Here is a 13,526-nt window from a genome sequence, read left to right as displayed (position 1 = left end):
GGTGGGCCAAGCACTAGGTTACAGCGCCAGCTACTCAGGTTTGGCCCAGATGTCCCTCCATTATAATGTGGGATGGCTATCCTAATCTGAGTGAGTGCCGTTGTAACCTGAAGCACAGGATCGCAGAGCCACTCAGGTTTGGTCTCTCTGTCCCTGCTGCCTGAGGCAGAATCTGCCGCCTGAGGCCCCAGTCTAGTTTGCCTAGAAATGGAGCAGTCCCTGCATTGCCCACATACCTTGCCTTTTAGGTCCAATCCAGTAGCCATGCTCTGAAAACATCTAAACCTTCACAAAATGGCAGCAGGAGATGCTGGTGTCCCCCACATAGGCTTTAGTCCAAGGGTTAGAGCATTCACACAGAATAACACCTCACCTGTCACCCAGTTTGTCTGTATTTGAGACTTTGTAGTATCTTGTTGATCTCTTCTTCAGAATAATCTGAATTTAGACCAAATCAAATATCCTGTGACTGTTTTTATTGCCCCACCCCTATCAAGCATGAGCTAGGTGCAGACTGTGGACAGCCCGGGAGGAGCTTCTCCTCTAGCCTCCTCCTCTTGTTAACTGCAATAATACCATCCCTCAGGATGCAACAGCAGCACCCCTACAGCAAGGGAGCCTGTTCCAGACAAAGCACTGGATGTGTTCCACCACATGCCCTCAACCAGGGCCTTTGCCTAGAGGAAACCTTACTATAAAACCAAGAAGTTTTGAGTCTGAGAAATTTTTGTTGGTTGTTGTGTAATATAAAAAGACTGTTGGCTATTTCATTTGATCATTCATTACCAGTGGCAGAGGATTTTAAAATGTACTTTATTGCACTGCTCTTGATCCAAATGAAGTTTTGAATTTCCCCCAGATCAATGGAAACCCCATATAAATTCCACAGGCTCATTAAGTCTCAAAAGGCCACATACTGCATCTGAGTGGCATACAGAAGAACAATTTCCCATGGCTGCAGAAGATAAAGGCAGACAGAGGTGATTCTTGTTCACAATACTTGCCAACATTAAGTACATTAAAGAAAAATCCTATCACTTTTAACATGGAAAGGGAACATGCCTAGGCTGGAATGTCTGAATTTTTCAAAACTAACCTGAATTCAAACCAAGACAGGATCAAAAAAGAAAATGTATAATTAGAATAACCTGCCATTCTGGATTATCCATAATATTACCACAATGTGCCCAATAATGAAACAGGAAGTTCCTGTTCTGCCCTAGCCTTTCCCTGGAGCTATATATATGATGTCAGGAAATTTAAGGGAAGCTAATGCAGTTGACTGTATTGTATCGTTAATTGCAGTATAATGCACTTTAGATTAAATGTGAAAGGATGGAACATTTAAAAATATCTTCAAGGCAAGCAGCCAGTAGACATTTATTATAGACATTATTTATAGCTTTCAAAAGAAACCTTTTCTCCTACTTGTTTATCTTAATCAGATTTGTTTCTTGGATGCAAAAATAAGCAAGAACCCTTTTAATTTGTGCAATATTCCTGCCAATAGAAGAGGTGTGCTGAGTCGCTGATAAATAATTTCACTTGGGCTTGAAACCAGTTTCTAAATGCTGCAGACACTTCACTGTTTTGTTCACCTTGTCCTATTCAGGTCAGAAGGATCAGAGAAACAGATCACAAGAGATGCTTCAATCTGAAATAAAGGTTTTCCCTCTTTAAATTACAGCCATGTCATCACACTAAATTATTCATACCATGTCAAGTCATTTTATATTGTGTCAAGAGACATCTCATTTTCACTTCCCCAAAACACTGCCGTCATTTGCAAACAGTTGCTTTTCCTGCTGTTTGGAAAGCACTTGGGACTCTTACCACCCTTGCATATTCCTGCTTAATTTTGAGAACTGAGATTTCCCAATTCAAGATGTTGACAAAGACACATATTAGCATTACCAATGAGAGATTCTTCCTGACCTGTCAGGGCCAGAAGGTTAATGCTCAGTGTGTCATTAAAGTTGTGCCTACATCAGGCTTTTTCCCCCTAAAATTTCCTGTAGTTCAGAAATCAAAGACCAGTTGTGTGCATGTGTGTCTGTCTGTGTGTGTGCAGGCAGGGAAGTTATGAGGTTTTACTTACCTGTGACAAGCAGATAGAGACTCAGTTAGTGCCCACTAAAACATAGTACTTTGGCCCAGATCCTCTAAGGTATTTAAGTACCTAAAAACCTTTGAAGCTCTGGTCCTTCCAGCTCTTAAATGGCAAGACAATTTATTTATAGAGTGTGACAAGGGATTCCAGGAGAAATTAAGACTTGGGAGAGCTTCTCTCTCATGTCAGGTGAATTGAGAGAGGACACCTGGAACCCTACAAAAGCTTGATTAACAAAGATAATTACATTTCATTGTTAATGAGGGGAAGTATAAAGAGAAGGCAGCCTCTAAGACAAAGATCTGCCAAGGAAACTGCTCCATTATAGCAAAGGGAGGCTACTTGGTTCTGGGAGGCTGTGGTAATCAGGTCCATATGCTATAGGTTGTTTATACTGTAAGCCAGTGATCTGAAAGAGCTGTCCCCTGCCATCTATTGATGATCTGGGGGAAAATGGTCTCACAAGCAGACTATATTTGCATAGATACACCTTCTTTCCAAGGCGATCAGCAGAGAGAACTGCTTTGCCAAAGTGATCAATTTTGGCTGTTTTGGGTTAAAATTCACTTAAGTCTTGGATGCAGGAGTAATGAAATTTTGTTATCTTTATTTTATTACTAAAGAGCAACAGAAGTGTAACTCAGTATGCCATAATTGAGGGGATCACCCGAACTTTAACCTTACTCACTGTGTGTGTGTGTGTGGGGAGGGGCAGGAAGGGGGTGATGCCAAATCTAAGTGAAAGTCAGAGGGAGTGGGGATAAATATTTCTAAGTGGTGTGGTTGCTGTTTAAAAGGTTCTAGCTACTGTTTGGTTTTCCCCCTCCAGTGTTTAAAAACGGAGCTGATCATACCCAGGTGAGAGTCCTTGTTTCTTCTCAGTGATCAGGATAGCTGAAGGCAGTGATAGATTGATCTAGGGGAGCTGAATCTTAGACCTGACATAGAAAGAGTATTGTGGTGAAAGGTAACATAGAGGATGCAGCAGCAGTGAAATTCCCCACTACCTGTTGAAATCACTAAGAACGGGGTAAGTGATGGAACCTCAGAACATAGCATTGCAGCTAAAAGCAGAAGTGGCATCTATAGCTAGCTGTGGTAGCAATTGTGGCATTGCTTAACCACCCTCATCCCTTTTCTGAATGTACCTTTGGATTCTGTTTGCTGAACCGTTTGGATTCTGTTTGCTGACCTCAAACAGCCAACCATGAGTGGGATGCAGTGGAAGGAAAATGGGAGTGGTGTGTTAAAGGGACATTTGTCAGTTGGACTTTCACACCACAAGGGGGGAAACTGAGGCAAAACACTACTGCCTAAGGTACTGGGGCGGGTGTGTACTTGTTTGCATACCTTTGGATCATTGTTGCAGTATTTTCCCAAATTAATGCTCTCCTTTGTTTTCTTTTGTTCTACACAGACTTAGTGCTTTTGAATGAGGAAGTATTGCCTCTTAGAAGCACCCAAGGATGGTGTTTAATTTTACTAGATTTCTGTGAGGCAGCTTTGAGCTGGTTCTGTTTTGTATTATGCAGAGGAACCCGTAGATACTGAACCTGGCCCTTGTTGCTGCTGGTAACGCATGACAGAAGGGTTACAATATACTGGTTTATTTCAGCAGCCAGCTTGGAAGCACTGGGGAGGCCTCTATGTCAGAATTCATTTCTTTTATTGATATCCAAACTATTAAATGACTTCAGATTATGTCATCTGAACATCAGCCAACACAACATTGCATTAATACAGAACCTGGTAAAGTAATACGGGGAAGACTCTGACCAATCCCCAACAAGTTGAGGGGGGGCCATTGAGAAAGAGATCAGGAACATGTTGGAACTCAGGGTGATAGAAGAGTCCCAGAATGACTGGAGGAGTCTTAGTGTGCTGGTCCCAAAGCTGGATGATTCACTGCATTTTTTGAGAGATTTCAGAAAACGAACACAATTTCTAAATTTGATGCCTACCCATGCCATGAGTGGATAAACTCTTAGACCAACTAGGAGAAACCCAATACATCACCACTTTGGATTCAACAGATCCTATTGGGGGCTATTGCCAGATCCCATAAACACTGGATTCTCAGGAGAAGACAGCTTTTTGTACGCTCATTCTATTCCATGTGCTAAGGGTTACATGGGGCAGCAGTCACGTTTCAGCATTTGATGAACTGAGTACTCAAACAGCACAGTCAATATGCAGTAGAATACTTGGATGATGTAGTTATCTATAACAAGGATTGGGATTCTCAGATGGATAAAGTAGCCACTGTTCTCTGATCGCTAAGAGAAGCTGAGTTAATGGCAACACCCACTAAATGTGCAATAGGAAAGGAAAAAGACCAACTTAGAGTTGGTGGAGGACAAGTCTGCCCCTGCGGGAGACATAGAGCTGGAGGGGGAGGCAGAAAGGCCTGGGACAGCAAATGGGCCTCACCCCTGAAACTGAAGCAGATGGCTAGGCTTAATTAGAGGTGAGGGTCCAAGAGCTGTCCTGACCAGGGGCTAACTAAGGAGGGCCAGTCAACCTCTCAAGCAGGGATCCCTCAAAAGACTACACCTGGGGCCAGTGACAGATCCAGAGTGCGTTTCCCCACCCTGTGTTGTACTGAAACAGTTTTTTGTCTCTGTACATAGACAGAGCCATCTCTTGTCTGTTGTAATGTTCCTTTTTTATGTCCAGGTGGTCTTGATAGTTTTTAGTTTGATTGCAGATAGTCTCTTCTGGTTTTCCATTGATAGTCTTTATGGAGCAAGGCTATGCAACTGAGCCTTGAATTACATCTCCAGTTGACCTGAGCAGGGTGACAACTTCCTCCTGCTTGAATGGGCCATCAGAGAGACCTATTATCCTCTGGTGACTAAGTTTTACATCCAAGACCATACAACATACTTTCAATATATGTACATGAGTCCTTAAATATTATCTGTACACACATCTTGCAATGATTATGAATTTTGACCAGTTATGAGTTTTTTGTAGGTACTTTACATGCTACTCTTCATGGCTAAATACTCCGCAAGACATGTGTTTGCTGTAGTGAGTTTCAGGTCTGAGGTGAGAGATATTTGCAAAGAATAAGGGACCCGTTACCAAGAACCCTCTGTGTCACATAGCCCTACTGTAGATAGAAGCTCAAATGTTTTAAACCCCCTGTTGTCTAATCCTGTTAAGAACAGCTGTGCACGCAGCAGTGTTTAAAATGCTGGCAGTTGTTGGCATTAAGAGCTGATGTAAAGAGCTGCACAGAAACAGACATTTGCAGTGCATGCACAAGTTTTACTGGCCCCACAAAACCCAGGAACTATGCTACTAGCACTTTGTAGCCTGATTTTGGGTGTTTTAGTAATTTGAATGGGGTTATAGGCTCGCTAACTGATCTGATCAGAAGATAATGAGGTTCTTGTCCTGGAATCAGGCTCCAGAAGAGTTTTATAGGGACCCCGGGATGCACGACAGGAAGGTTCACATTGATAGCTAAATTTGTATAATTTTATAAGCTTTTATTAAGATAACATAAAATGAAAGACAAATGACTGATTAAAAGAAAATGAATAATCAAATAGATAATGGATAATAGATAATTAGTCATATTTTAGAGACTCATGTGATGTGTGTGTATATATATATATATATGGTATGCTTTGTATTAATATACTCACACCCTTCCTGATGACCTGGTTGAGAGAGATGTCTGGTTCCTCAACTCTTGAGTAGAGGGGTGGAGTAGGCAATGCTCAAGAGCTAAGAGCTATAAGGCTACAACTAACAATACAAATAATACTAAGTATAAATGAAGGAATCTTAATAGACTAACTAAAAGAAGCTTCAAGAAGGAGTAGCTGGCAATCACCCCAGGTAACACGATTTGCCCCTTGTTATACACTGAGCAATAGGGGTCCTCCTTCTAAGTCTAAACTTGGATTCTTCACCCCCAAATTATTAGGGTACACTTATTCTATAGGTTGGCAGGTTCGAACGTATTAATGACATATCCACATCCTTGCCAGGTGGTTCCAGACAGTTTGTTTATCTCACTTTTCTTATTTCTGGCCCTTTTGTGGGTTCTGTGTGTATCTGTGAAGTTTACTTGGGGCATAACCTGAGAGCTCCCTTCCCCCGTTTTGATGCCTCCTGACTTATCTAGAGAAAAGGTTATAACCATATATGTCTTATCCTTTAACTCATCATTACTTAACTGGGCCAAAGGTCCTGAACATATGTATGCTAATTGCCTTAGCTTTCATACAGGATGTGGCCTGTAAGGTACCTTGCATTACAGCTATAATGTTTTAATATGAATCTATGACTCTATTATAATAAAACAACAATACTTAAATTTATAAGGAAAGATATATATACAAACAAGCAGGCTAGTCCTATAGGCTACAACTTTCTCTGTTAACTGTTTACGCATATACAGACATAATGAACCCCTGTAACAGCTTGTGCTTATGTTCCTACACCAGTGCAATGGTAGGAGATTTTAAGAAAAATACCACAGCAGACAAGACCTCATGCCTGTCTAAACAAACATATCCAAACTAGTTATGCCCTCCCTGGCTGATATTTCCTTTCAGTTACATCTTGATTTCCAAACCACATTGCACAGCAGTGTGAATTTCTTACCACATTCCAGTGTAACTCAGCCTAGCTAGACTAGAGATCACATGCTGCTGAACTAAACAGGAGTTATGTGAGGTACTTGATAGAAAATTTTTTAAAAAGGCAAAGTATGGCTGGTCTTGACTTAGTGGCACTGCCGTCAACAGGCAGTCTTATAAATGATAATTTATGCAACTTGAAAGTTGGACACAATTTTTTTCCATAATCTAGTTGACTGAAAACAGACCTTTTCCCAGTGTTTATTGGTGTTTCAAGCAGCAGTTTGGTCCACAACATACTTTCTGTTCTTATTCTGCTTTATGCTGAAGGAGGCTCAGAAGAAGCCATTTTGACTTGTTTTCTCAGAAATGATTGTATTTAGTGTGCTCTTTCTTCTAAGATAGACAAGGAAACATTTGAAAAAGATTATGGGGAAAGTCTTTGCCTCAGAACCATGTGAGCTAGGTGCAGCAGCAGTAAATAGCATTGTGCTATATCAGACTACATCTTGATTGGGCCACTGATTTCTCTTTTCCAGATCCAGACCATCCTGGATTTGGGGCATTGACCCAGCCTGGCAGCTTTTCCCAAAGCAATATCCATCCGTACCGTCCATCGTGTTGGAGGTAAGCTGTAAAAGATCACTGGTCCCCTACGAGGACAATACTAGGTCAGGGATGCGTCTTTGGAGGCAGGGGTGGGTGTCTATTGTTGTAAGGGGGGGTGGAATTATGTGGGGATTCTGGAGGGATCCGAGGTTTGGTTAGTTTTCAAATGCTTTATCAGAAAAACACACAGCTTGTTTAGGTTCCCTCATCACTAAGTGTATATATGTACTTTTGGCATTGTGAGGCTGCTTCACTCCACACTGTACTTTTACATGTCATCTCTAAATTACCTAAGAGATTACTTCTTCCTTAAATGATACTCCAGTAGCAATCGGTTTAGATGCTCATGCTAAGTCCCCTCATTTAAATGGGAGGAAGCTGGGAACTCTCTGTTAAAGGTTCTAGATTCTGGACTTCACTTTCTGCCTCAGACTGGCAGCCTAGATAGTTGACACTTCTGCTGACACTTAAAATGTCTTTTGTTATGATAAGAATGTATTGTTTAGTTAGCTCAAACGTTGTACTTGGCCCCACAAAAATAAAGACAATTCCTGCCCTGAAAAGCTTGCCTTGCAAAGACAGACACATTGAAGACGGGAGAAACAACAAGAGTCCTGTAGCACCTTAAAGACTAACATATTTCTGCGGGCATAAGCTTTCATGGGCTGCAACCCACTTCGTCAGATGCAGGCTACCCCTCTGAAACGCTGAAGACAGGAAACACTGGGAATCCCAAAAGTGGTGATAAAGCAGTTTTTACATTTTGTGGGGTTTATTTTTTGACCTTGGAATTCCTAGATTTTAAGGCCAGAATGTACCACTGTGATCACCTAGTCCGACCTCCTGCATAATAAAAGCCATAGGACTTTCCTGAATTAGTTCCTGTTTGGATTAGACCATATCTTTTAGGAAAAAAAACATGCTATCTTGATTGAAGAACTGCCAGTGATGGAGAATCCACCACATCCTATGGTCAGTTGTTCTAGTGTTTCATTACCCTCATTATAAAAAAATTGCATCTGATTTCTAGTCTGAATTTGTCTAGTTTCATCTTCCATCCAGTGGACCCTGTGGAACTCTATTGCTAGAATGAAGAGCCCACTATTATCAAATTTCTTAGCCCTGTGTAGGACTTATGAATTGTGATCTCTCATCCTTTTCTTTGTTAAGGTAAATAAATTGAGCTCCTTGAGTCTATCGCTATAAGTCATGTTTTCCAATCCTATAATGGTTCTCAGCATTTTTCTGAACCTTCTCCAGTCTAGCTGCAAAACTACAGTACCCACCTGGGGTTCACTCCTGGGCATCACCAAAGAAGTGTGTTTTTTATCATGGATAATTTTAACTTTCTGACAGTTTTTTCTCCCTTAGTGCATGTAAACATTGTTAAAAGGCAACATTAATAACAACTATGGTGTATTACATGACTAATTTCCCCTTTTTTCTGAACAAAATCACGTGCTGCAGTATATAAAAGCAACGTATTCAGCAAAAACAGCAAGAGTCCTGTAGCACTTTAAAGACTAACGAATTTAATTTCTGCAGGCATAAGCTTTTGTGGGCTGTAACCCACTTCGTCACATCTGACTCTCGCTGTTTTTGCTATATGCAAACGAACACGGCTACCCCTCTGGAACTTTTCAACATATTCAGGATTTTTTTAATGAGGAAAATGGCTTTTGACCCACTCTGAGGCCATGATAATTGAACGAAAGGGTCAAAGCTGAGCAAAAGACTTTTTTTTTTCCCTGTCTTTTTGGAGGGTTGATTTGCTTTACAGTGAGACAGTGTCAGACTGGATTAAATGAACAGAGCTCAGTCCTAAGTATCTGAGACACTCTGTAGCAGTGTTGGGGGCTTGTTGATTCCAGAAAGTATTTTTATACTGAAGCTTTTACATAAGGCTCTTTCCATTTATCTCTATCTTTTCTTTCTCTAGACTTTTCTTCTTTACCATCGATAAAACTGCTTCAGAAGGAAGAAGGAAACCGTTTTTCTTCTCACAAAATAGAACAGATATCAATACAAATCAATTAATGGAATAAGATAACATTTCCATTGAAAAGCTCAGGATGGGGTGCCGCAATATTGCCAAGTCACAAAATCACATCTGTAAGCTGGAAAAACTTTCCTTTATGTTTTCAGGGTGCTTTCTAATTGAAGATTAAATGAAATGTGGTGATATCCTGCTCCTAGCTGTGCTTTCAAGGTTGAATTGGAATCTTCTAACATTATTTTTTTACAGATCTTGAGAGTCTGCTGTCCTTTGGGAAATGTAGAGCTATTCAGTAGCTGAGGGAAGTGGGGAGGATGCTGTTTAATATTTTCTTCTGTTTATACAATACTATCCAAATGTTTCAAGACTCTGATTAAACTAGAGGAAATGACTTTGTATCTGGAGTTTCTAATAGCAATAGATTCTGGGAAGTGAGCTCTAGACTCTGATATCTGCCTTTCACAATTTTGTTAAATAACTTCAACATGTCTGTGAATTGCCATAGCAGTGTATCAGCAGTATCTGAGAGCATTGTTCAGAGAAGGGAAACGGAAAAGACTGAGAACATTGTGACTATGCTTCTGACCCAAAGAAAATGAGAATATATTCTTTTAATAAGTAGCTTGCTTTTTCTTCTAGGAAAATAAGCAATAAAATAGCAACCTATTATTCTGAAATCTGATATTTTAAAATTGCTACTTAGAGACAAATTGTGTTGATGCATACATTTTGGATCATTCATTTAATCTTGTTTTAATGAAAATCGTATCTGAATTTGCTAAATTAATTCCTCTCACAGTGAAGTGTTAAAGATACCCTGACTTTATTAAGATATTATTGAGTGGTCTTTTCTATCTGATATCCTGAAGAAACACAAATTAACAGTTTTATCACTGCAATGACCACTTTAAAAAAGTGTTAATTTAAGCAGGCTGTAGTTGTATTACATCTAATTTATTGTGATTCAATGCAAAGATTAACACCTTAAATCTGTCCATGAAATGAATCTCAGGAAAAAGTAAGCACATCCATCCTACATTAACAGCATTAACATTGCTCTGCAGGCCAAAGTAGGAAGCACCAGTTACAATATAGCCAAGAGTTCCTTCTGTCCCATCCTCTCCATTTGATTTATAACACTGTTTGTATCAATAATAACAGCAACACAGGCACAAGAAGTTCAGCAGCTAACATCTGGAATCAGTTCAACATTTGTGATGTTTGAGACACTACTTCCTTGCTGTTGGTTCAATGACAAGTACAATAAGATGGTCAAACCTCTGAGTAAAAATGACGAGAGTCCTGTAACACCTTAAAGACTAACAATATATTACATTAGGAGATATGCAGGTGAATGAGCTACTGATGGTGTGGCTGATGTGGTTAGGATGTGTGATGGTGTCACTAGAGTCGATGTGCGGGCGAAATTGGCAATAGGGTTTGTTGCAGGGATAGGTTCCTGAATTAGACTTCTTGTAAGGTGTACAGTTGCTGGTGAGTATTTGCTTCAGGTTGGGGAGCTGTCTGTAAGCAAGGATAAGCCTGCCTCCCACGGCTTGAGTCAGTGAGGGATCAGCTGCTAGGATAGGTTGTAGATCTTTAATGATGTGTTGGAGAGATTTTAGCTGGGGGCTGTAGGTGATGGTCAGTGGTGTTGTTTTCTTTGTTGGGTTTGTCCTGTAGTAGGTGACTTCTGGGTACCCATCTGGCTCTGTCAATTTGTTTCTTCACCTCCGTAGGTGGGTACTGTAGTTTTTCACTGTTCACACATTCTTTCCCCATCTAATCAACGGTTGTGAATAGGCCTCATCTACCCTAATTGAATTGACTTTGTTAGCACTTGTCCTTCCCATTGTTATGTTTCTCACCCTTGGATGTGTATATATATATATATATCTCCTATCTGTGGTTTCTACTTCATGCATCTGACAAAATGGGTTTCAGCCCACGAAAGCTTATGCCTGCAGAAATTTGTTAGTCTTTAAGGAGCAACAGGACTCTCGTTGTTTTTTGCTGTATACAGACTAACATGGCTACCCCACAGGAACTTTAAACCTCTGAGTGATACTATTAGATGCAACACGCTTTGGCAGAATCAGTTATTATTATACTTGGGTGATTGGGAAGATGGATTTTTCTAATGACCATCCATTTGCCAGCCTGGACTGAGGATAGCTTCTGAGGAAGAGTTTTGCCTTCTAAATATTGCAGCTCTCTGGCTGCTAGGAAAATTTAGAGTAGCACAGTGAAGGTGGGGAAAGTAGGAAAAACAGTTCTTCATTCATAGAATAGTTAGGGCCATTATAAAATTGCTGATATGCTGTGAACCACCTTCTCCAAATCAGGACTTTTTGGACCTACTCTTTTTTATGTAATAAATAATTCACTGATATTAAATAAAATGAAATGCACAGATTCTTGTAGCAACCTTATTGATGCATCAGTTGAGTGACAGAGGTTAGGTATCAGGATTAATCTTTGGCAAGTGTTTGTCTAGACATTAAAGTTCATCTGGAATAAGGTAGGGTGTGAATTTAGAGCAGGTTAACTATTCCTTATTAACTCTAGCCACATGGACACTCTTGAATAAGAGTGCTTTGTTATGAATTAGCTTAATCCACTTCAAACTGAGAGCTACAAAACAAGCCATGTTTGAATAAAATTAGTTCAAACATTATTAATTATGCACCTGCAACCTCTTCGCTTGAAACAAATGGGGAATACGTTTATTTTTTTAAAAACCCATACAGAATTGAAAAAGCACTTGATAGATGTGCTCAAACTTTCAAAGGCCAAAGGCATCTTAGTCACTGATAATTTTATCTTGATCAAACCAGAAACTGAAAAAGGGGTTTTATAATGAAAGTTGCATTTCAATCTTTAACTCTAGCAGTTGCTACCGCAAATTCTATAATAGGCATGTTTTCTAAGAATTCTGGGCTTGTTGGACTTTGTTTGGCTCCATCTGAACTGAATAGTCCAGTAAATAACATGGCAATGCTCTCAAACCAATCAGGATTTACAATGGTGTAACTGAGAAGAATTTGACTCAGGGTGTTGATGGGGGTGTGTGGATGTACATAAACTGCTGCTAAAGGATATTCATTGCAATACCTTGATGCTCTATAGATTGTTCTTAACTATTTATTGGATTTCAAATTTGTAACGGCATATGGGACAGTATTCCTCTGGAGTCAAAGGCTTGCAGTAGGCTGGCTGGCTGGTTATTTAGCCCCACCCACTGCACCTGGGAAAAAGATCTGCAACTTAATTGGCTGATCCTCATAAAAGGAAGAGCAGGAAATAGGAAGGGGATGGCAATACCTGCCACAAGCTGGAGCAACTGCTGGGAGGAGCCGCTCCAAAAGACAGAAGGATTGAATTCTGTAAGACGGCCCCAGGCAGGATTTCCCCAGGGAAGGAGCTGGGAACCAACCTGGGTGGTAGGCCCAGTCCTTTACAATATGCTTATGCAGAGATAAGTATAGCATTAGAAGAGTTCCAGAGGGATAGCCTGACAGCTGAACTTTGTGACTTTGTCCTTACCCACAACTACTTCAGATTTGGAGACAATCTATACCTCCAAGTCAATGGCACAGGTATGGGCACCCGCATGGCCCCACAGTATGCCAACGATTTTATGGCTAACCTAGAACAACGCTACCTCAAAACTTGTCCCCAAACACCTCTTCTTTACCTACACTACATTGATGACATTTTCATCATCTGGACCCATGGGAAAGAGTCCCCTGAAGAATTTCACCGGGATTTCAATAATTTCCATCCCACTATCAACCTCAGCCTGGACCAATACACACAAGAAATCCACTTCCTGGACATTACAATAAAAATAAAAGATGGTCACATTAATACCACCCTATACCGAAAACCAGCTGACCACAATACGTATCTTCATGCCTCCAGCTTTCACCCTGGACACATTACATGATCCATTGTCTACAGCCAAGCCTTAAGATACAACTGGATTTGCTCTGATCCCTCAGACAGAGACAATCACCTACAGGATCTCGATGAAATATTCTTAAAATTACAATACCCACCTGGGGAGGTGAAGAAACAAATTGACAGAGCCAGACGGGTACCCAGAAGTCACCTACTACAGGACAGACCCAACAAAGAAAACAACAGAACCCCACTGGTCATCACCTACAGTTCCCAGTTAAAATCTTTCCAACACATCATTAAAGATCTA

The 13,526-nt window shown here is 40.5% G+C and overlaps 1 long non-coding RNA gene across 1 annotated transcript; it reads left to right on the top strand.

Moving 5' to 3' along the window:
- The first annotated feature begins 2,421 nt into the window (after positions 1-2,421).
- Positions 2,422-7,361, top strand: LOC137151076 (uncharacterized). The gene is made up of 3 exons (XR_010919162.1): positions 2,422-2,479; positions 2,940-3,140; positions 7,248-7,361. It is a non-coding gene; the product is annotated as an uncharacterized lncRNA (long non-coding RNA).
- Positions 7,362-13,526: the final 6,165 nt, after the last annotated feature.

Source organism: Emydura macquarii, unplaced genomic scaffold (genome assembly GCF_026122565.2).
Source record: "Emydura macquarii macquarii isolate MOO-44397 ecotype Brisbane River unplaced genomic scaffold, CSIRO-AGI_Emac_v2 contig_1043, whole genome shotgun sequence".
Lineage (NCBI taxonomy): Eukaryota > Metazoa > Chordata > Testudines > Chelidae > Emydura > Emydura macquarii.
Note: the sequence above shows the minus strand (reverse complement) of the source record. Positions and strands in the feature narration are given on the sequence as shown.